The sequence below is a fragment of the Pan paniscus genome, chromosome 10 (assembly GCF_029289425.2).
Source record: "Pan paniscus chromosome 10, NHGRI_mPanPan1-v2.0_pri, whole genome shotgun sequence".
Taxonomy (NCBI): Eukaryota; Metazoa; Chordata; class Mammalia; order Primates; family Hominidae; genus Pan; species Pan paniscus.
Window position 1 is genome coordinate 128657382 of NC_073259.2, and position 23750 is coordinate 128681131.

At 49.0% G+C, this 23750-nt stretch overlaps 1 pseudogene; it reads right to left on the reverse strand.

Annotated features, from left to right (window-relative positions):
- Positions 1-6531: 6531 nt before the first annotated feature.
- The window catches only part of LOC100992643 (large ribosomal subunit protein uL5-like), a 32240-nt pseudogene continuing 15021 nt past the window's right edge, over positions 6532-23750 (reverse strand).

Below are 23750 nucleotides of genomic sequence, written 5' to 3' on the forward strand. Positions count from 1 at the left end.
GATGGTGGTTACCTCTGGGGAGAGGAATTCAGGTGTGAAGTAGGAAGGCCTTAGTTTCTACCATGTCCTCTGTTTTTCCATTTTATTTTGCCATATGTTTGTGTGCTGAATGTTTATGTTTCCTCAAATTAATATACGGAAATCCTAACCTTTAAGATGATGATATTAGGAGGTGGGGCCTTTGGGAGGTGATTAGGTCATAAGAGTTGAACCCTCATGAATAGTATTAGTGCCCTTATAAAAGGGACCCCAGGCTGGGGACTGTGGCCCATGCCTGTAATCCCAGTACTTCAGGAGGCTGAGGTGGGTGGATCACTTGATTCTAGGAATTTAAGACCAGCCTGGGCAACATGGTGAAACCCCGCCTCTCCTAAAAATACAAAAATTAGCTGGGCGTGGTGGTGCATGCCTGTAATCCCAGCTACTCAGGAGGCTGAGGCAGGAGAATCACTTGAGCTTGAGCCTGGGAGGCAGAGGTTGCAGTGAGCTGAGATCACACCGCTGCACTCCAGCCTGGGTGACAGAACAAGGTCCTGTCTCCAAAAAAAAAAAAAAAAAGAGGGACCCCAGAGAGTGCTCTCTCCCTCTCCTGCCACATGAGGACACAGAATCTCCTGGCACCTTAATCTTGGACTTCCCAGCCTCCAGAACTGTGAGCAATAAAAGCAATAAATATTTGTTGTTTAAGCCAACCAGTCTGTGGTATTTTTGTTGTAGCATCCTGAAAAGACAAATGGAGATGTGCATATGTTAGTTTCATAATTTAAAGAAGTTACTGGCCACGCACGGTGGCTCATGCCTATAATCCCAGCACTTTGAGAGGCTGAGGCAGGAGGATTGCTTGAGCCCAGGAGTTCAAGACCAGCCTGGGCAACAAAGTGAGACCCCGTCTCTACAAAAAAGTACAAATTAGCCAGGCATGGTGGCACTTGGCTGTAGTCCCAGCTACTTGGGAGTGTGAGGTGGGAGGATTGCTTGAGCCCAGGAGGTTGAGGCTGCAGTGAGCCATGAGTGCACCACTGCACTCCAGCCTGGGTGACAGAGCAAGGCTTTGTCTCAGAAAAAAAAAAAAAAAGTAAAAAAAGTTACTGAGCCCCAGTCCCCAAGGTATGTTAACACCAGTCCTTACCTTAGCTTTGGAAGTGGGTACTATCATTATTCCCATCTCAGAGATGAGAGAGCTGAGTTCACAGAGGTAGTCTGCCTGGCCCAATTACAAAGAGGGATGGACTCTTCAAGCTAGTGGTCTTTCTCCTAATTCATATTAGCCCCTGGGCTTGGAGGGTTCAGAGGGGAGAAAAGTGATTAAAAGCATGAACTGGAGCCAGCTGACCTGGGTTCAAGTCTTCATTCAGCCATTACTGGCTGTGTGACCTTGGGCAAGTCACTTTCCCTCTCTGAACCTGTTTCCTTTCTGTGAGGATTAAACAGTTTACATTCATGTCACATGCTTAGAACAAGGCCTGTTTAATCGTGAGCACTCAAGAAATGTCAGGTATTTTTAAAAAATATACATTAAAATGTAATAGAGACAGGGTCTCGCTATGTTGCCCAGGCTGGTCTCAAAGGCCTGGGCTCAAGCAATCCTGCCACCTTGGCTTCCCAAAGTGCTGGGATTACAGGCATGAGCCACTGCGGCTGGCCAGGTATTTTTATAGTACTGTTTTCAATATTGTCCCCAATTTCAAGCTCAGAGTGGTTCCTTCTCCCAGCTAGTGGGTCCAGTCCTCCCCCCAGGGGCAAAGCCCAGCCACCCTGTGCTCCCATCTCCAGCAGAAGCCCCTTGCAATCAGTTCTCCTGGGTTATCCCAGGGCGGTGGCTGTGATCAGAGCTGATCACATTGCCAGAGCTGATCTTAGGAGAAGAGGCAGAGCCACAGGACTGGTGTGGCCCGGATCCAAGGCAAGGCTGTGGCGGGCGGGCGGCCTCCCAGTTCGGGATGTTCCCAGCGCGTTCCCACCGCTCACACTTGGAGGGAGAAGGACCTCAAAATAGCTGCTGCTTCCCCAGCACGGCGCTAGGCCAGGGACAGGAATAGACATCTGGGGGTGGCCGCTGCAGCCTCCCTCAAGGACCCTGGGGGGCTGGAAATAGGCAGAGGCCAGAACCCCACCAATGTGGAGGGGATGGTACAGCTGTCTATGTGCGGTGACCCGCCTGTGACAGTCCAGCCCATGGAGTGTGTTGCCCCAGCTGGGGCTAGCTGGTCAGTGGGTCACCAGCTCCAGCCAGACACTGGCCATGGCCTGGATTGTTAAACCAAAAGGGAGTGTCCTTCAGCACTGGCTCCTGTGATCCTCTCTGGGAAGGTGGGAAAACTAAGGCCCAGAGAAAGGTTCACATGCCTGAGATCATGCAGCTGATCTGTTTGGTGAGCAGCAGCCAGACTGACAGGAAAGGTAGGCCTTGGGGCTTTGAGAGCAGCGTAGGGCGGTGGTTAAAGGGTTGGAGGACTCAGACTGCCTGGTTTAAATCCAGCCTCAGCTACCTATGTCCTGCATGCCCTCAGGCCTCAATTTCATCATCTATAAAATGGGCACAAGGAGAGTACCCACCTCCTTTAATGGTTGTAAAGACTGAGTGAATTATTCTTTGTACTGTTGTTATTGTGTTTTCCCCAGATTCCTTTTTTTGTTGAGACAGGGTCTTGCTCTGTCTTGCAGGCTTTTGTGCAGTGGCATGATCATAGCTCACTGCAACCTTGAACTCCTGGGGCTCAAGTGATCCTCCCATCTTGGCCTCCCATGTAGCTGGGACTATAGGTGCATGCCACCATGACTGGCTAATTTTTATTCCTACTTTTAGTAGAGATGAGGTCTCACTATGTTGCCCAGGCTGGTCTTGAACTCCTGTCCTCAAGTGATCTTCCTGCCTCAGCCTCCCAAAGTGTTGGGATTACAGGCGTGAGCCACGGTGCCCGGCCGTATTATGCTCAGTTTTATAGATGAGCAGAGCGAACATCAGAGAGGTGAAGTCACTCCTCCAGGGTCACATAACTGGGAGGTAACAGAGCTAGGATTTGAAACCCAGTCTGCCTGCCTGCATAGCCCATGGAAGTAACCACTGCATGACATTCTTTATCGGGACACTTTTTTAGACGGAGTCTCACACTGTCGCCCAGGCTGGAGTGGAGTGAGGTGATCCCTGCTCACTGCAACCTCCGCCTCCCGTGTTCAAGCGATTCTCCTGCCTCTGCCTCTCAAGTAGCTGGGATTACAGGCACATGCCACCATACCCGGCTAATTTTTTTGTATTTTTAGTAGAGATGGCGTTTCACCATGTTGGTCAGGCTGGTCTCGAACTCCTGACCTCATGATCTGCCCACCTCGGCCTCCCAAAGTGTTGGGATTACAGGTGTCAGCCACCGCGCCTGGCCGGGATACTTTTTTTTTTTTTTGTGAGTCAGAATCTCACTCTGTCACCCAGGCTGGAGTGCGGTGGTGCAATCATGGCTCACTGCAGCCTTCACTTCCCTGGGCTCAGGTGATCCTCCCACCTCAGCCTCCCAAGTAGCTGGGACTACAGGCATGCACCACCATGCCTGGCTAATTTTTTTTTTTTTTTGTATTTTGTGTAGAGATGGGGTTTTTCCATGTTTCCCAGGCTGATTTCAAACTTCTGAGCTTGGGTCATCTGCCTCCTCAGCCTCCCAAAGTGCTGGAATTACAGGCATGAGCCACTGTGCCTGGCCTGGGACACTCTTTATAGGGGAGACAGATGTGTCGTTCACTTGTTACTGCCCAGGCGTTTGGCACTTGGAGGAGGACTCCACTCCCTCAGCCTGGACATTTATGACCTCAGCCCCCAGTGGTCCCTCCCTGACCTCTGCTCCAGGCCTCTCCAAGTGGCCAGGGCCTTCTTGGGAGAAGGGAGGCTCGGGGAAACCCCACAGCCCAACCTCACTCATGTACCAGTCTCATGTGAGATGTGAGGTCCCCAGCCTGCATTACAGAATTCCTACCTCCCTTCCACTGGGTTTCCCTGAGTACTTACTGTGCCAGGCCTGCACTAGGCTCTGAGAACAAAAGAGGACTTTGTCCCTGCCCTGATATTGCTCACTAGGTGGTGAGACAGGTTGTTAAAAAGGTAGGCTGGGCGCAGAGGCTCACGCCTGTAATCCCAACACTTTGGGAGGCAGAAGTGGGTGGATCACCTGAGGTCAGGAGTTCAAGACCAGACCGACCAACATGGTGAAACCCTGTCTCTACTAAATACAAAAAATCAGTCAGGCATGGTGGCGGGCACCTGTAATCCCAGCTACTCAGGAGGCTGAGGCAGGAGAATCACTGGAACCCGGGAGGCAGAGGTTGCAGTGAGCTGAGATCGCGCCACTGCACTCCAGCCTGGGCAACAAGAGTGAAACTCCGTCTCAACAACAACAACAACAGGCAAGAGCAGCTACTGCTCTTGTAAGAACGGGGGTAAACAGGTGCCTGGAGGAGGCACTTAACTCAGCCCAGGTGGTCAGGGAAGGCTTCCTGGAGCCGGTGGTGTCTGAGCTGAGGCCTGAAGGAGAAAAAGAGCCAGGGGAAGAGAGAGGAGGTAGGAAAGAGTGTTGTAGGAAGAGGGAACTGCTTGTGCTAAGGAAGCGACGTGCTGAGTTCCAGGAACTGTGAGTTGTAGGGGATAGAGGTGTGGGTGAGGGGGACTGGGACTGCAGAGATGGGCAGGGACAGGTCCCTCAGGGCCTTGTTGGGCACACTGAATGCTTGGATACTGAGTGGACGGCTGAGAGAACGAGATCGGGAGCTGGAAGCTTCCCTTTGGCTGCAGGGAATAGACCTCAGGCGGCTGGACTGGAGGTAGGGACCCTGGGGAGGAAGCTGCTGCCTGGAGGGAGAAGAGGGACTTGGATGAGGGTGGTGGGGATAGAGAGAAACGGGTGGCTTTGTAAAGTGTTTACAGGTAGAACTGGTTACCTCTTGCTGCACGATAAATCACCCCAAAACTGTGTGCCTTAAAACAACAACACTGTTTTTTTCTCATGATTCTGTAGGGTGAGAGGGCAGTTCTGCATCACGTGGGGTTGCTGGGATGGCAGGAAGGTCCCAAGTGGCCTCACCCACGTGGCTGGCAGTCATTGTTGGCTGCCGGCTGGGTGCTCAGTTAGGGCTGTTGGTTGGGGGGAGCCTCAGCTTAGTGCATTCACAATGTTGAGCAACCACCACCTCTTCCTAGTTTCACACTTTCCTATCACTCCATACCCATATGGCAATCTCTCCCCATCCTCCCTCCCCCCAGCCGCTGACAACCATGAATCTGCTTTCTGTCTCTATGGGTTTACCTATTCCAGACATTTCAGATCCATGGAATCATACAATATGTGACCTCTGGTGTCTGGCTGCTTTCAGTTAGCATGATGTTGTCAGGGTTCACCCATGTTGTAGCATGCGCCAGCACTTCATTCCTTTTTATGGCTGAATAATATTCCATTGTATGGCTAGACCACAATTTGTTTATCCATTAATCTGTTGATGGATATTTGGCTTGTTTCCACCTTTTGGCTCTTGGGAATAATGCTGCTATGAGCATTGGTGAACAAGGATCTGTTTGAGTCTCTGCTTTCAGTTCTTTAGGAATGGAATTTCTGTGTCATATGGTAACTCTATGTTTAACTTTTTGAGGAACTGCCAAACTGTTTCCCACAGCAGCTGCACCATTTTCCACTCCCAGCCGCAATGGATGAGTGCAATGGACTGAATGTTCATGTCCTCCCCAAAATCATATATTGAGATCCTCACCCATGAAGTGATGGCATTAGGAGGTGGGGCCTTCGGGAAGTAAACAGGCCATGCGAGTGGAGCCCTCATCAGTGGGATGAATGTACTTAGAAAAGGGACCCCGGAGAACACTGTTGCCTTCTCTCCACCATGTGAGGGGACGATGAGAAGTCCACAGCCTTCAACCCAGAAGGCCCTCACCAGAACCCGGCCATGCTGGCCACCGTGACCTCACACTTCCAGGGTCCAAAACTACGAGAAATACATTTCTGGTTTTTGTTGTTGTTGTTTCTTTTTGAAACAGGGTCTCACTCTGTTGCCCAGGCTGGAGTGCAGTGGCAGAGTCTCGGCTCACTGCAACCTCTGTCTCCCGGGTTCAAGCGATTCTCCTTCCTCAGTCTTCTGAGGAGCTGGGATTACAGGCCCCTGCCACCATGCCCGGCTACTTTTTGTATTTTTAGTAGAGATGGGGTTTTCCCATGTTGGCTAGGCTGGTATCAAACTCCTGTCCTCAAAAGATCCACTCTCCTCAGCCTCCCAAAGTGCTGGGATTACAGGCATTAGCCCCCGCGCCTGGCTGAATTTCTGTTGTTTATGAGCCATCCGGTCTACAGTACTTTGTTATAGCTGCCTGGATGGACTAACACAGCAGAAGTGTCTATTTTTCCACATCCTTACCAACACTCGTTATTTTGTTTGTTTGAGATGGAGTCTTGCTCTGTTGCCCAGGCTGGAGTGCAGTGGCACGATCTTGGTTCACTGCAACCTTCACCTCCCAGGTTCAAGCGATTCTCCAGCCTCAGCCTCCCCAGTAGCTGGGACTACAGGCGTGCGCCACTACGCCTGGCTAATTTTTATATTTTTAGTAGAGACGGGGTTTCACCATGTTGGCCAGGATGGTCTCGAACTCCTGACCTTAGGCGATTAGCCGGCCTCGGCCTCCCAAAGTGCTGGGATTACAGGCACGAGCCACCGCACCCAGCCAGCACTTGTTATTTCTCTCCCCACTTCTTATTTTATTTTGTTTTACATTTCCCTGAAAACTGTTTATTGGCTTTTTGGATAGAAACGGGAATTTATTTGCGAGGAAGCATGATCCCATCACACTTCTGTTGGAGCCAGTGCATGGTCTCCTCTTTGCTGATTCTGTGTTTGGCCCCAATGCAGCCTGTCCTGTGCTTCTTGTCTGTGATGCTGAAACCCGGCCTACTCAGCACCGCAGAGAAGTCCAGGCCATAGACACCCACACTTGGGTCATATTTGATACCCAGATTGATGTGTTCCTGGATCCCAAAATCAAAGTTTCCAGTATCTGAGAAGTTATTTTTTCTCAACTCATACTCCCGTACCTCTAGACGCTTCTCCAGGATTTCTTCTGCTTCGGCCTCTTGAACTATGCAGCGGACAGCATTTTCGGCTTTTCATTTTTCCGGATGTCAAACAATATGACAGTGTATCTGGCTTTGGAAAACACAGGGTCCGGGCTGCAAGCTGCTCCAATGCTTTGGCTGCAGGGATTAGTCTCTACTCTCCCCAACACAGATGTCGAGGCAGAGCTTGTGAATGCAAAGTTCCCACGTGGGGTTCTCCTTTTCATCTTCATCCTGTGCCTGATGGAGAACAGGAAGAGCTCTGCCCCCTTTTTAAAAATTAAGGCCATCCTAGTGGGTGATATCTTATTGTGGTTTTGATTTACATTTACTTAATGGCCAATGATGTTGAACATCTTTTTCATATGCTTTCTGGCCATTTGTTTATCTTCTTTGGAGAAATGTCTGTTCACTTACTTGGCTCATTTTTTTTGTTGTTGAGACAGAGTCTTGTCCTTGTTGTCCAGGCTGGAGTGCAGTGGCACGATCTCAGCTCACTGCATCCTCTGCCTCCCAGGTTCAAGTGATTCTCCTGCCTCAGTCTCCCGAGTAGCTTGGATTACAGGCACCCACCACTACGCCTGGCTAATTTTTGTATTTTTAGTAGAGACAGGGTTTCGCCATGTTGGCCAGGATGGTCTCAAACGCCTGACCTCGTGATCTGCCCACCTCGGCCTCCCAAAGTGCTGGGGTTACAGGCGTGAGCCACCGTGCCTGGCTCACTTGGCCCATTTTTTAGAAGGGTTGTTTGTCTTTTTGTTGTTGAGTTCTTTATATATTCTGGATACTAAATTCTTATCAGACATATGATGTGCAAATATTGCCTCCCATTCTGCAGGTTGCCTGTTTACTTTCTTGATAATGTTCTTTGATGCAGAAAAGTTTTTACTTTTCATGAAATCCAGTTTGTCTCTTTTTTCTTTTGTTTCTTGTGATTTCAGTGTCAAATTGAAGAATCTGTTGCTAAATCCTAGATCATGAAGATTTATCTCTGTGGTTTATTTTATTTTATTTATTTTATTTTTTCTGAGATGGAGTTCACTCTTATTGCCCAAGCTGAAGTGCAATAATATGATCTCGGCTCACGGCAACCTCCACCTCCCAGGTTCAAGTGATTCTCCTGCCTCAGCCTCCCGAGTAGCTGGGACTACAGGCGTGAGCCACCACACCTGGCCTTATGGTTTCTTTTAATTTTTCTATGGTATTAGCTCCTACCTTTATGTCATTGATCTATTTTTTGTTGTTGTGTGTTTGTTTTTGAGAGAGGGTCTCACTCTGTCGCCCAGGCTGGAGTGCAGTGCTACAATCTTGACTCACTGCAGTCTCCACCTCCCGGTACAAGTGACTCTTGTGCCTCAGTCACCCAAGTAGCTGGGACCACAGGTGTGTGCCACCATGCCTGGGCAGTTTTTGTACTTTTACTAGAGACGGGGTTTCACCATGTTGGCCAGGCTGGTCTCAAATTCCTAACCTCAGGTGATCTGCCCGTCTCGGCCTCCCAAAGTGCTGGGATTACAGGCATGAACCACCGTGCCCAGCCTCAATCTCCACCTCTTGATGGGAGGTCAGCATGCCCTTATAGGGTGGCGGGGGAATGGTTGGGGGCCGTCTTTGGAGAGAGTCTACTACAGGAAGTTTTGGTAATACGTTGGCTGTAAGGGGTTGGAGAGAAGAAGAACAGAAAAAGGCAGGCAGGGTATCATCCACATTTCTGGGTTGAGCCACTGGGCAGTTAGAGAAGCCTGGGGAGAAGCAAGAATGAGGTGAAGGAAATCAGTCATGGACATATTGAGTTTGAGCTCCCGTAGGCATCCAGGCCCCAGGAGCCCTGGGAATCAAATAAATGATAAACAAAACATGGAAGGGTACTTACAAGGGCTTATTTAACAAATATATTCAATAAATATTTATGGAACACTTTATGCTAATACTACCTAACATTTATGTGGTGCTAGCCATGGGTCAGGTACTTTGCATTTAAAAAAAAATTGAGTTATGGCCGGGTGCAGTGGCTCACACCTGTAATCCCAGCATTTGGGGAGGCCGAGGCGGGCGGATCACAAGGTCAGGAGATCGAGACCATCTTGGCTAACACAGTGAAACCCCGTCTCTACTAAAAATACAAAAAATTAGCTGGGTGCGGTGGCGGGTGCCTGTAGTCCCAGCTACTCCGGAGGCTGAGGCAGAAGAATGGCGTGAACCCGGGAGGCGGAGCTTGCAGTGAGCCACTGCAGCTCACTGTGAGATAGTGCCACTGCAGTCCGGCCTGGGCGAAAGAGCAAGACTCTGTTCTCAAAAAAAAAAAAAAAAAAAATTGAGTTGTAACATACATACAGTAAAATGCATAAATCTACCGTGGTGGTGGTGTTATTTTTGAGATGGAATCTCAAGAATGAGATTCCAACAGAGTTGCCCAGGCTGGAGGGCAGTGGCATGATCTCGGCTCACCGCAATCTCTGCCTCCCAGGCTCAAGCGATTCTCCTGCCTCAGCCTCCCGAGTAGCTGGGATTACAGGCACCTGCCACCACGCCTGGCTAATTTTTGTATTTTTAGTAGAGATGGGGTTTTGCCATGTTGCCCAGGCTGGTCTTGAACTCCTGTGCTCAAGTCATCCACCCGCCTCAGCCTCCCAAAGTGCTGGGATTATAGGCATGAGCCCACCCTACAATGTATATATCACCTTGCAGGTAAAGATATAGAACATTTCCAGCCCCAGAAAGCCCCCTCTCAGCCATGTTATATTTAATTTTCACATTGACCCTATGAGGTAGGTAGTGTGATTATTCCCATTTTTCGGATGATGAAACTGAGACTTAGGTGAAGCGACTTTCCCAAAACCACATGGGGATAGAGTCTGGACTCTAATTTAGGTCTATATGACTAGGAACATGGATCCCTTTCCAGCCCACCAAGATTTCTCCCTAAGGCCAGACTCTTGACTCTCAGACCCTCTGAGACCAAGCTGGGGAACACCCCATTCCCTCACTGAGCTGGGACTGGACTCAGACCTCTGGGGGGCACCCTGAGGGCAGGAGCTAGGTGGTCCAGCCTCCACTGGAGAATGGGAGCCCCTCATTTGTGGCTCTGTGGGAGGTACAGGGCCAGGGAAGATGTGGATTTAGGGTGAAGAGGGAAGAATGAGACGGGCCTTTCCATGTCCCCATCAGTCAGGGAGGGGGCCACCTGTGGGTGGTGCTGGCCGAGGCTACACCTGCTGCACTCATTTCCCAGCAATGGGCCCCGGGGAAGATCAGCTTTGACCACGCCTCATCGACTTGATAGGGGAGAGGAGGGGAGCCACACCTGTCAGAACGACTTCAGGCCCTGCTTCCCAAGCATCCCTCAGACCTGCCGGGAGGCTCCTGGGAACGTCTCCTGGGCCTCCTTGAGGAGGACAGAGGAGGCTCCTCCCCAACCCCACGTGTCTGCCCCGCGCACCGCTCTGACCTCTTCTATCCTCTCCTCAAGCTAAAACTGACCTCCTCGCTCTTCTCCCAACCTGTGAAGCCCCTACTTGCCTCAGGGCCTTTGCACTCAATGTTCCCTCCATCTGGAACCTTCTGCTTCCTGGATTTTGCATGGCGGATGTCTTCTCATGCATCCTGGCTCAAATGTCACCTCTTTAGAGGGCTATTCCCTGGACAAGTTGCCCTATTTAGTGCTCTCCTCACCAGCCAGCACAATGGTGCCAGATGGCCTGGATTTGAATCACAGCTCCACCTGCTCCAATGCTGTGTGGCACTGGGCAGGTTACTTAACTTCACTGTTAAGCCACAATTTCCTCAGCTGTAAGGTGGGAGTGGTGATTACAGCCTCATCATGTGGTAGCAAGGATCAAATTATTTAACATCTGTTGGCAATGCCTGACCCATAGCAGATGCTTTACACGTATTAGCTTTTATTCACGTAAATGCTTATCCCATGCTGAAATGATTCTGGGTATTGATTTGTTTACTTGGTTTTTCCATCTCCCCCAATTAAAATGAGCCCCATGAGGCTGAGTGGGGTGGCTCACGCCTGTAATCCCAGTCCTTTGGGAGGCCAAGGTGGTTGGATCACTTGAGGTCAGAAGTTTGAGACCAGCCTGGTCAACACGGTGAAATGCTGTCTCTACTAAAAATACAAAAAATTATCCGGGCATGGTGGCAGACACCTGAATCCAGCTACTCAGGAGGCTGATGCAGGAGAATCACTTGAACCCAGGAGGTGGAGGCTGCAGTGAGCCAAGATCGCACCATTGCATTCCAGCCTGGGCGACAGCGAGATCCCATCTCAAAAAAAAAAAAAAAAGAAAAAGAAAGAAAAAAGAATGAGCCTCGTGAAGATGGTGGTTTTTTCTGTTTTGTTCACCGCTGTATCCCCAGTACTCCAACACTGCCTGGCACACAGTGATAAATGCTGGTTGAATAATCAAATGAGTAAACCAGGTTACTAAACGTTGATTAAATAATTGAATAAATGAATAAACCGGGTGACTGGATTCTTCTACTTGCAGCTCCCCAAACGTGCCATGCTCACTCTCATTTCCCGACCTTTGCTTTTGCTGTTCCCTCTGCCTGGAACTATTCACTAGGAGAAGGGAGGGAAGTGACAAAGGGGAGATCACCTGGCAGTGGCCCAGGTCCCTCTCTTGTCCTCGTTTCACTGCTGCCTGCACCGGATACTCACCAGAGAACCAGGGAGCAAGAATCTAGACTCTCCAGGACTCGAGTCACCTGTTACCACCACTTGTTCTGCAACTGGGGAAACTGAGGCCCAGAGAGAGGAAAGAACTCAGCCAAGTTTCCATGCTCAAGGGCAGTGCTCGTCCCTCTCCACTGTACATGTCTCACCCGGAGGCTGTTTCCCACGTGCATGCTGTATCTGCTCCCAGCATGGGGCCCAGAGAGAGGCGGTGGGTGAGGGGCTGCGCCCTGCCTGTGGGCCACTGCCCTCCTCCCTGCCCACTGAGGAGCGAGCAGGGTGGCCCGGGCTAGTGAATTCACATGCTCCTGACTTAGACTCACATGAGTCACCATCCCGACACTTTCACTTATTAGCCATGTGACCTTGGGCTCTCTGAGCCTTGGTTCACTACCCTGTAGAATGAGGAGACAAAACCTAACCCTCTTCCCCCAGCATTGCTGGAAAGATTTGTTTTGTTTTGTTTTGTTTTGTTTCTTGAGACAGTCTCTGTCACCCAGGCTGGAGTCACAGTGAATCTCAGCTCACTGCAACCTCCGTCTCCCGGGTACAAGCAATTCTTATGTCTCAGCCTCCCAAGTAGCTGGGACTACCGGCACCTGCGACCACACCTGGCTGATTTTTGTATTTTTAGTAGAGATGGGGTTTTGCCATGTTGGCCAGGCTGGTCTCCAACTCCTGATCTCAGGTGATCCACTCACCTCAGCCTCCCAAAGTGCTGGGATTACAGGTATGAGCCACCGGCAATCCCAGGAAATGAGCCCCTGGAAATATTTCTATTATAATAAAAGTTCACATGTATCGAGCACTTATCCTCAACTACCCTGAGGGGCAGGTATGAATTTTATCCCCATTTTCCAGATAAGGAAACTGAGGCTCAGAATGGGGAAATAACTCTTCGGAGGTCACACAGCTAGCAGGAAGTAGAGCAGGAATTCCAATCCAGGCAGGCCGACTTCAGAGCTCACATGCGTAGCCATATGAATGCATCAGGCATACAATAGTAGGCGCTCAATGGCTATTAGCTACTGGTGGCCCTCTGACCAAGGCCCTAGGAAGAACTTGCTTTCATGTTGGCACCGTTTTCCAGGACAAACTCCGTCTTTTGTTTATTTTCTTCCCCTCTAATCCCTGCTTGGAAACACAAGGCCTCTTAGCAGCCCCTCTCTGAGGGATTTTCGGATTATTCCCACCTTGATTAGTTCCAGTTTCTCCTGCAGAAGCAGGAGTTATTTTGGGGCCTTGATGGCTCCCTCTGGCTGCCTGCGACCTCCACCCCGTTGCAGACACCTCTCCCTTCACCTGCACGGCTCATTAGCCGCATTCTGCTGCTCGGCTGCTGCGTTCTGTGCCCGCAGTTCCCCGCCCTACCTCGAGGGCCAGTACCTGCTCCCCTCCTCCCGGACCCCACAGCCACTCCTGCCACCCCACTATTTTGCAGGGATAGAGGCTGTTATCTGTTTCTTTTTTTAATTACCATTTTAATTTTTTATTTTTTGAGACGGAGTCTCGCTCTGTTGCTCAGGCTGGAGTGCAGTGGTGAGATCTCTGCTCACTGCAACTGCCACCCCCCAGGTTCAAGAGATTCTCCTGCCTCAGCCTCCCGAGTAGCTGGGACTATAGGCATGCGCCACCATGCACCGCTAATGTTAATTTTGTCACCTGTGTCCTAATCCTCAGACCCCAACTTTGCCTCAGAGCAATGACCCTCCCTCCAGTTCCAGGATTTTCCCAGACTCGAGCAAAAGCTCACACACCATTTGGATGCAAATGTGTTTGGCTGGTGTTCCCACTCCCTGTTCCTGTGGGAACCCAGTCCTCAATGTCATTCAGCCTGGGGCGGGAGCAGTAAAAACTCCCAAGGATGCATTTTATGTGATGTATATTTTACCACAATTAAAATAAAATTCCCAAGGGGTCACAGGACGCCTCCCCGCCTCTGCCACCATGTTATGTCGCCGTGCGTGGGGCCCACGTCACAGGCGTGGGGCGTGGGTTCTGTGGTAGCTGTCTGTTCTCTCTCTGCTCCTGGCTCTTCTTTCCAGCTCTGCGTTCTGCCTCTGCCAGGGCCGCCTGCAGGCCTTGCTTGCTTTTCAAAAATAACTCTTGAGTCTCTCACTGAGCTTGGGGGCTGCTTCCTGGGTGTCCCGGGCTGTGTGTTAATCCTTCCAATGCAAAACTTCCTGAAGCTTAAGACTCTGGGCTGGGCGAGGGAACTGGTCACCAGTGTCGGGCTGAAGTAGCTCAGATACTGACCTGCTGTTCCAGCACCTATGGTAAGGGCAGGTGGGTCCTTCCCAGTGACAGCAAGTCATTCATTCACTCATTAATTCAGATATTTATCAAGCTTCCACTAGTGCCTATTGGCTGCTGAGCACACCCCCAGGTGGCCCCTGTTGGTTTCCCATTTGCTCCTCTTTGAATTTCCATTTCCTTCTCTAAAGTAGGGGTTCTCCTTTTTTTTTTTTTTTTTTTTTTGTTAGCTCACTGCAGCCTCTACCTCCTGGGCTCCATCGATCCTCTTAATTCAGCCTCCAGAGTAGATGAGACTACAGGCAGTTGCCACCACGCCCAACTAATTTTGTTTATGTTTTGTAGAGATGAGGTCTCAAGGCCGGGCGCGGTGGCTCACGCCTGTAATCCCAGCACTTTGGGAGGCGAGGCGGGCGGATCACTTGAGGTCAGGAGTTTGAGACCAGCCTGACCAACATGGAGAAACCCCGTCGCTACTAAAAAATACAAAATTGGCCGGGCGTGGTGGCGCATGCCTGTAATCCCAGGTACTTGGGAGGCTGAGGCAGGAGAATTGCTTGAACCCAGGAGGCGGAGGTTGCAGTGAGCTGAGATCGCGCCATTGCACTCCAGCCTGGGCAACAAGAACGAAACTCCGTCTCAAAAAAAAAAAAAAAAAAAAAAAGAGATGAGGTCTCGCTCTATTGCCCAGGCTGGTCTCAAACCCCTGGGCTCAAGGGATCCTCCTGCTTCAGCCTCTCAAAAGTGCTGGGATTACAGGCATGAGCCACCACGCCTGGCCAAATAGGGGTTCCTAAATTGGGGTGGCCATCAGTCCCAGTGGGAAACAGATGGCAAGCTCAAATTGGGTGACTTAAGGAAGGCTGACTAAAGGGATCATTTAGATGTGGACAGGGTGTACAGAAATCGCAGGAGACAGTGCAGTGCCGAGACTGGTTACAATGGGAGGGCTGTTACCTCCTTAGGCATGGCAGGAGCAGTTCCCACTAGCCAGAAAGTTATGTGGAGAGGGTCACTTTAAGAGAAGCTGTTGGCCAGATGAGGTGGCTCATGCCTGTAATCCTAGCACTCTGGGAGGCCGAGGTAGGTGGATCACTCGACATCAGGAGTTCGAGACCAGCCTGGCCAACATGGTGAAACCCTGTCTCTACTGAAAATACAAAATTAGCCAGGCGTGGTGGCACGTGCCTGTAGTCCCAGCTATTCAGGAGGCTGAGGCAGGAGAATCGCTTGAACCTAGGAGGTGGAGGTTGCAATGAGCCAAGGTTGCGCCACTGCACTCCAGCCTGGGTGACAGAGCAAGACTCTGTCTAAAAAAAAAAAAAAGAAAGAAAAAAAAAGAGAAGCTGTGACCTTCTGTTAACCAGCCTGAGGTGCCCTTCAGGAGGAAGCAGATGCATAAATACCCTGAGTCACTCCACCTTCTCCCTTCAGTCTCCTCCCGGGGGCTCCTCCTTGCCCAAACCAGATTAGAAGCCAGGGGATATGGAAGGCTGTTGAGTCTGAACAGCTGAGTCTCCTTGGGCACACGGCAGGCTGGGGAAGTGCCCCAGATGGGCAAATGGAGGATATCGGACCTCTTCCCTGCTAGTAGTAATGGGGGTAGGAATAGTGATAGAATAGATACTTAATAAATATTAGCTATTATACTGGTAGTGTTCATATTAGCTTATTGACTCCTGTGTAACAAATTACCCCAAAACTTAATGGCTTTAAACAATAATATTTATTACCCTACATGGTTTCTGTGGGCCAGGAATTGGGAACAGCTTAACTGAGCGGTTCTGGCTCATGAAGTTGTGGTCGTGGGTACAAAAAAAAAAAAAAAAGCTAGAAAGAAAGAATAACAGCCTGGGTAACATGGCAAAATCCCGTCTCTACCCCCCCAACCACACACAAAAATTAGCCAGGTATGGTGGCACATGTCTGTAGTCCCAGTTACTTGGGAGGTTGAGGTGGGAGGATGGCTTGAGCCTGGAGATCAAGGCTGCAGTGAGCTGAGATCGTGCCACTGCATTCCAGCCCGGGTGACAGAGTGAGACCCTGTCTCAAAAAGAAAAAAAAAAGTGAATGAATAAATGAATAAGACCTAGTATTTGATGGCACAACAGGGTGTGACTATGGTCAATTATATGTATATATATATATATAAAATTGTTGTTGCATTTTAGCTTTTTAATTTATTTTTTAAATTAAATTAAATTAAATTAAATTAAATTTTTTTTTTTTGAGTTGGAGTCTTGCTATGTCACCCAGGCTGGAGTGCAGTGGTGCGATCTCACCTGCAACCTCCACCTCCCGGGTTCAAGTGATTCTCCTGCCTCGGCCTCCCAAGTAGCTGGCACTACAGGTGCCTACCACCAAGCCTGGCTAATTTTTTGTATTTTTAGTAGAGATGGGGTTTTACCATGTTGTCTAGGCTGGTCTCAAACTCCTGACCTCAGATGATCGGCCCGCCTCAGGCTCCCAAAGTGCTGAGATTACAGGCGTGAGCCACCGCGCCCGGCCTAATAATTTAATTGTACATTTTAAAATAACTCGAGAGTGTAATTGGATTGTTTGCAACACCAAGGATAAATGCTTGAAGGGATGGGTACCCCATTTTCCATGATGTGATTATTTCACATTGCAAGCCTGCATCCAGACATCTCACGTACCCCATAAGTATATGTACCTACGATGTATCCATAAAAATTAAAAAATTAAATAAAATACTTAGGTTAAAAAAAATGTCAGCCAGTCACCCAAAGGCTTGCCTGGGATTGAAGGACCTACTCGGCTCACCCACATGGCTGGCAGGCTGGTGCTGCCTTCTGGCAGGAGGATTTAGTTACTTGCCATCCAGACCCTTCCACAGGGCTGCTTGAATGTCCTCATGACATGGTGGTTGGCTTCCCCATGAAAGAGTGATCAGGCCAGGCGTGGTGGCTCATGCCTGTCATCCCAACACTTTGGGAGGCTGAGGCGGGCGGATCACTCGAGGTCAGGAGTTTGAGAACAGCCTGGCCAACATGGTGACACCCCGTCTCTACTAAAAATACAAAAATTAGCCAGGTGCGGTGGCGGGTGCCTGTAATCCCAGCTACTTGGGAGGTTGAGGCTGGAGAGCATCTCTTGAACCTGGGAGGAAGAGGTTGCAGAGAGTCAAGATCATGCCACTGCACTCCAGGCTGGGTGACAGAGCAAGGCTCTGTCTTAAAAAAAAAAAAAAAAAAGGCCAGGCAGGCACGGTGGCTCACACTTGTAATCCCAGCACTTTGGGAGGTCGAGGCGGGCAGATCACGAGGTCAACAGATTGAGACCATCCTGGCCAACATGATGAAACCCCATCTCTACTAAAAATACAAAAATTAGCTGGGCGTGGTGGCACGTGCCTGTAATCCCAGCTACTCGGGAGGCTGAGGAAGGAGAATTACTTGAACCCAGAAGGTGGAGTGGCCCAATCTTGGCTCACTGCACTCCAGACTGGTGACAGAGTGAGACTCTGTCTCAAAAAGAAAAAAAAGCAAAAAAAAAAAGAGTGGTCAATGTGTTTTATGGCCTCCCTCATCTCAAAAACCACAAGCTGTCATTTCCACTATCTCCTATTGGTGACAGTGGTCAGCCCTATTTAATGTGGAGGTGCTGGAATCCCGAGAAGCAGAACCACTGGAGGCCTTCGTGGAGGTTGGCTGCCATGGTTCTCAATAAATTAGCTAATTTAAATTCCATTTAAGCTGGGTGCGGTGGCTCATGCCTGTAATACCAGCACTTTGGGAGGCTGAGGTGGGAGGATCACTTGAGGTCAGGAGTTCAAGACCAGTCTGGCCAACGTGATGAAACCCCATCTCTACTAAAAATACAAAAATCAGCTGGGTGTGGTGGCAGGCACCTGTAATCCCAGCTACTCAGGAGGCTGAGGCAGGAGAATCACTTGAACCAGGGAGGCAGAGGTTGCAGCGAACCGAGATTGCACCACTGCACTCCAGCCTGGGTGACAGAGTGAGACTCCATCTCAAAACAAAACGAAACAAAACAAAAAAAATTCCATTTAAGTCTCAAAACCCTGTGGGGCTATCTAAAAAAACAGAAACAAAGATCCTATCAGAGAATGATTATTATTATTACTTTACCATGAAAGAAAGTATTATTCTCTTTTCAGATGAGAAAATAGAGTCACAGAGAAGTGAAATAGCTTGCCCAAGATTGTAAACTAGGAAGTGGCAGAGCCAAGAATTGAACCCAGGTGAAGATCTTCCTTTCTTTCTTTCTTTTTTTTTTGAGACAGAGTCTCACTCTGTCGCCAGGCTGGAGTGCAGTGGTGAGATCTCGGCTCACTGCAACCTCCACCTCCCTGGTTCAAGTGATTCTCCTGCCTCAGCCTCCCGAGTAGCTGGGATTACAGGCATGCGCCACCACACCCAGCAATTTTTGTATTTTTAGTAGAGACGGGGTTTCGCCATGTTGGTCAGGATGGTCTTGATCTCAATCTCGTGATCTGCCTGCCTTGGCCTCCCAAACTGCTGAGATTACAGGCGTGAGCCACCGTGCCTGGCTGTGAAGTTTTTTTTTTTTTGAGATGGAGTCTCATTCCATTGCCCAGGCTGGAGCACAGTGGCGCGATCTCAGCTCTCTGCAACCTCCAACTCCCAGGTTCAGGCGATTCTTTGGCCTCATCCTCCCAAATAGCTGGGATTACAGGCACGCGCCACCACCCCCAGCTAATTTTTGTATTTTTAGTAGAGACGGGGTTTTCACCATGTTGGCCAGGCTGGTCTCGAACCCCTGACCTCAGGTGATCCACCTACCTCAGCCTCCCAAAGTGCTGGGATTACAGGCGTCTTTGCAGTCCATCCTCCTGGCCCTGTTCTAGGTAATCACCCATCTGCTATCTGTCATTACATTCAACTGATAAGAACAGTTACTGCCAGCACGGTGGCTCACACCTGTAATCTCAGCACTTTGGGAGGCTGAGACGGGCAGATAACCTGAGGTCAGAAGTTTGAGACCAGCCTGGTTCAAACGATCCTCTTGCCTTAGCCTCCTGAGTAGCTGGGACTACAGGTGCGTGCCACCATGCCCAGCTAATTTCCTTTTCCTTTTTTTTTTTGTAGAGATGGGGGTCTCACTATGTTGCCCAGGCTGGCCTCAAACTCCTGGCCTCAAGCAATTCTCCTGTCTCGGCCTCCCAAAGTGCTGGGATTACAGGTGTGAGCCACCGTGCCTGGCCTGATAATTACTTATTTTTTATTGCTCAATACTATTCCACCATATCAATATAACACAAGTCATTTATTCAGTTCTCTTGTTGAGCAACATTTGGGTTGTCTCCGGTTTGGGGCTCTTCTGACTAAAGCTGCTATGAAGTTCATGTATGCCTTTTGTGTGGACAGATAGTTTCATTTGTCTCAGGCAAATAGCTAGGAGAATTACTAGATCATATGGGAAGTGTATATTTAACTTTATAAGAAACTGCCAAACTTTTCCAATGTAATTGTGCCATTTTACACTCCCACCAGCAGCTTATGAGAGCTCCAGTTGCTCCATGTCCTCACCAACACTTTGTATCATCAGTCTTGTTAATTTTAGCCATTCTAGTCTGTGTGTAGTGGTGACTTATTATGGTTTTAATTTGTACTCCCCTGCCAACTGAAGATATTGAGCATCTTTTCATCATGCTTATTTGCCATTTGTATGTCTTCTTCTGTAAAGTATTTGTTCAATTATTTAGCCTATTTTTTTTTTACTGGGTGTGATGGTTAATACTGAATGTCGACTTCATTGGATTGAAGGATGCAAATTATTGTTCCCGGGTGTTTCTGTGAGGGTGTTGCTGAAGGAGATTAACATTTGAGTCAGTGGACTGAGAGAGACAGACTCACCCTCAATCTGGGTGGGCATTATCTAATCAGATGCCAGAGCGGCTAGGATAAAGCAGGCAGAAGAAAGTAGAATGAGCAGACTCCCTGAGTCTTCCGGCTTTCATCTTTCTCCCATGCTGGATGCTTCCTGCCCTCGAACATCAGACTCCAAGTTCTTCAGCTTTTGGACTCTTGGACTTACACCAGTGATTTGCCAGGGGCTCTTGGGCCTTTGGCCACAGACTGAAGGCTGCCACTGGGAGCTTCCCTACTTTTGAGGTTTTGGGACTCAGACTGGCTTCCTTGGTCCTCAACTTGCAGATGGCCTATTGTGGGACTTCACTTTGTGATCGTGTGAGTCAAAACTCCTTAATAAACTCCCCTTCATATATACATCTATCCTGTTAGTTCTGTCCCTCTAGAGAACCCTGACTAATACAGATTTTGGTACTGAAAATGGGGTGGTTCTAGAGGAACAGAATTTCTTTTTTTTTTCTTTTTTTTTTTGAGTCAGAGTTTTGCTCTTGTTGCCCAGGCTGGAGTGCAATGGCACAATCTTGGCTCACTGCAGCCTCCACCTCCCAGGTTCAAGTGATTCTCCTGCCTCAGCCTCCTGAGTAGCTGGAATTACAGGCTCCTGTCACCATGCCCAGCTATTTTTGTTGTTGTTGTTGTTATTTTTAGTAGAGATGGGGTTTCACCATGTTGGCCAGGCTGATCTCGAACTCCTGACCCCAGGTGATCCACGCACCTCAGCCTCCCAAAGTGCTGGGATTACACACGTGAGCCACTGCGCCCAGCCGAGGAATGGAATTTTAAGGATGGATTTTTTTAGTTGGTTTTGGGGTCTCTGGAGTTGGCTGCTTAATTTGATTAGACCCAAAAATGCTAAGGACTCTACTTCTAATAGTATGGAGAAGACTGATAGTCCTTGGCGTGAACTGTTTAGAAAGTTATGCAAAATAGGGCCAGGTGCGGTGGCTCATGCCTGTAATCCCAGTACTTTGGGAGGCCGAGGCAGGCGGATCATGAGGTCAAGAGATCGAGACCATCCTGGCCAACATGGTGAAACCCCGTCTCTACTAAAAATACAGAAATTAGCTGGGTGTGGTGGCGCTTGCCTGTAGTCCCAGCTACATGGGAGGCTGAGGCAGGAGAATCGCTTGAACCCGGGAGACAGAGGTGCAGTGAGCAGAGATCCCGTCATTGCACTCCAGCCTGGTGATAGAGCGAGACTCTGTCTCAAAAAAAAAAAGTTGTGCAAGATAAATGCTTTTGATACGCCTGATCCACCACTCATGAGAGGCGAGAGGCAAGGAGTTTAGTGACTCTATACATAATACCTTTGGCCATTTGTGGAGAACCAAGGAATATAATGAAGTTGGTTGATTGCTCCTAAGTTTGCTGGACAAAGTGACGAAAGAAAAGGATGAGCTCAGGGATTCTAGCTCCCAGCTCCAGAAGCACATACTGAGCCTCAAGTCTTCTAAGATTGCCCTGAGTGAGAGTCTTATCTCCTGTAGACAAAGGGCTGAAATTGTGGAAAATCAGACACACACCCTTATCATGAGAGTGGCTGACCTGCAAGGAAAGGTGCACGCTCCGTCTCGCCAGGTATCTACTGTTAAAGTTAGGGCATTGATTGGAAAGGAATGGGGTCTGCAACTTGGAATGGGGACGTTTGGGAGGAACCTGATGAAGCCAGGGACACTGAGCATGTAAACGCTGATGAGCCTTTTTTGCCAGAGGAAACAGTCTCCCCACCCTTAGTGGTGACAACATCCCCTCCCCACCTATGCTATCATCAGCCTTTCCACCTTCGTCTAAGGAGATTAACCATGCACTGTCTGAGGCAACAGTGATGGCCTCCCCTGAGGCAGTTGCCAGGCAAGACAATGCTGATTCTCCTCAGGACCCACCACCAACACCCCTGTTTGCTTCTAGACCTGTAACTAGACTCAACTCCCGGCAGGCCCGTAGAAGTGAGGTTCAGAGTGTGACCCTCAAGGAGGTGTGCTGCACTGCAAAAGAACTGCTTGAGTTTTCTAACTTATATAAGCAAAAATCTGGAGAACAGGCATGGGAATGGATTTTAAGGGTGTGGGATAACGGTGGAAGGAACATTAAGTTGGATCAGGCTGAATTTATTGATATGGGCCCACTAAGCAGGGATCCTGCATTTAATGTTGCAGCTTGGGGAGTTAAAAAAGTGTTCTGTTTATTTGCTTGTTTAGCTGAAATAGGAATCAAAAGATGGCCCACTGTGTGCGAGCTGGAAATGCCTGATCTCCCTTGGTTTAATATAGAGGAAGGGATCCAAAGGCTTAGGGAGATTGGGATGCTGGAGTGGATTAGTCACTTTAGACCTACTCATTCCAGCTGGGAGTGTCCAGAAGACATACCCTCTACCAATACTTTGTGAAATAGATTTGAGAGGGGAGCACCTGCATCCCTGAGGAGCCCTGTGGTTGCTCTTCTCTGTTTGCCAGATCTTACAGTGGGAACTGCAGTCACTCAATTAGAAAATGTAAATGCAACAGGAATAATTGGATCCTGAGGTGTCAGGGGCCAAGTGGCGGCACTCAACTGTCAGAGACAAGGTGGGTATAGTTACCATAATGGACAGCAGAGGCAAAGCAGCAATCAGAATAGTCTGACTTATGTAGAGCTCTGGCATTGGCTAATTAATCACGGATTCCTAGAAATGAAATTGAGAGGAAGCCTACTGCCTTCTTACTTAATTTGTATAAGCAGAAAACTTCCAGGTCAAGTGGACAAAAGACTAATTTGAATTATAAAAACAGAGAATCACGGCCCCTCAATCAATTTCCAGACTTGAACCAGTTTACAGACCCAGAACCCCTTGAATAAAGGGGAGGCCAAGTCCCTTTGAGGAAGAACCCCACTACCTTTCTGACAATCTATACCATTAATCTTTCTTCCATCCTTCCCCAGGCAGACCTCCCCACGGTAACTGTGCACTGGGGAAAGGGGAATGATCAGATTTTTGGGGGACTATGGGACACTGGCTCTGAGCTGACATTGATTCCAAGGAACTCAAAACACTGTGGTCTTCCAGTTAAAGTAGAGGCTTATGGAGGTCAGGTAATTCATGGAGTTTTAGCTCAGGTCCAACTTACAGTGGGTCCAGTGGGTCCCCGGACTCATCCTGTGGTCATTTCCCCCACCGGAATGCATGATTGGCATAGACATACTTAGCAGCAGGCAGAACCCCCATGTTGGCTTCCTGACTGGTAGGATGAGGACTATTATAGTGGGAAAGGCCAAATGGAAGTCGTTAGAGCTGCCTCTACCTAGAAAAATGGTAAATCAAATACAACATTGCATCCCTGGAGGGACTGCAGAGATTAGTGCCACCAACAAGGACTTGAAAGATGCGGGGGTGGTGATTCCCACCACATCCCCATTTAACTCTCCTATTTGGCCTATGCAGAAGACAGATGGATCTTGGAGAATGACAGTGGATTACTGTAAGCTTAACTAAGTGATGACTCCAGTTGCAGCTGCTGTACCTGTACCAGATGTGGTTCCATTGCTTGAACAAATTAACATGTCTCCTGGTACCTGGTATGCAGCCATTGATTTGGCAAGTGCCTTTGTCTCCATTCCTGTCCATAAGGCCCACGAGAAGCAATTTGCCTTCAGCTGGCAAGGCCAGCAATATACCTTCACTGTCCTACCTCAGGGGTATATCAACTCTCTGGCTTTGTGTCATTATTTGGTTGGCAGAGATCTTGATCGTTTTTCCCTTCCACAAGATATCATACTGGTCCATTACATTGATGACATTATGCTGATTGGATCCAGTGAGCGAGAAATAGCAAACACACACAACTTGATGAGACATTTGCATGCCAAGGG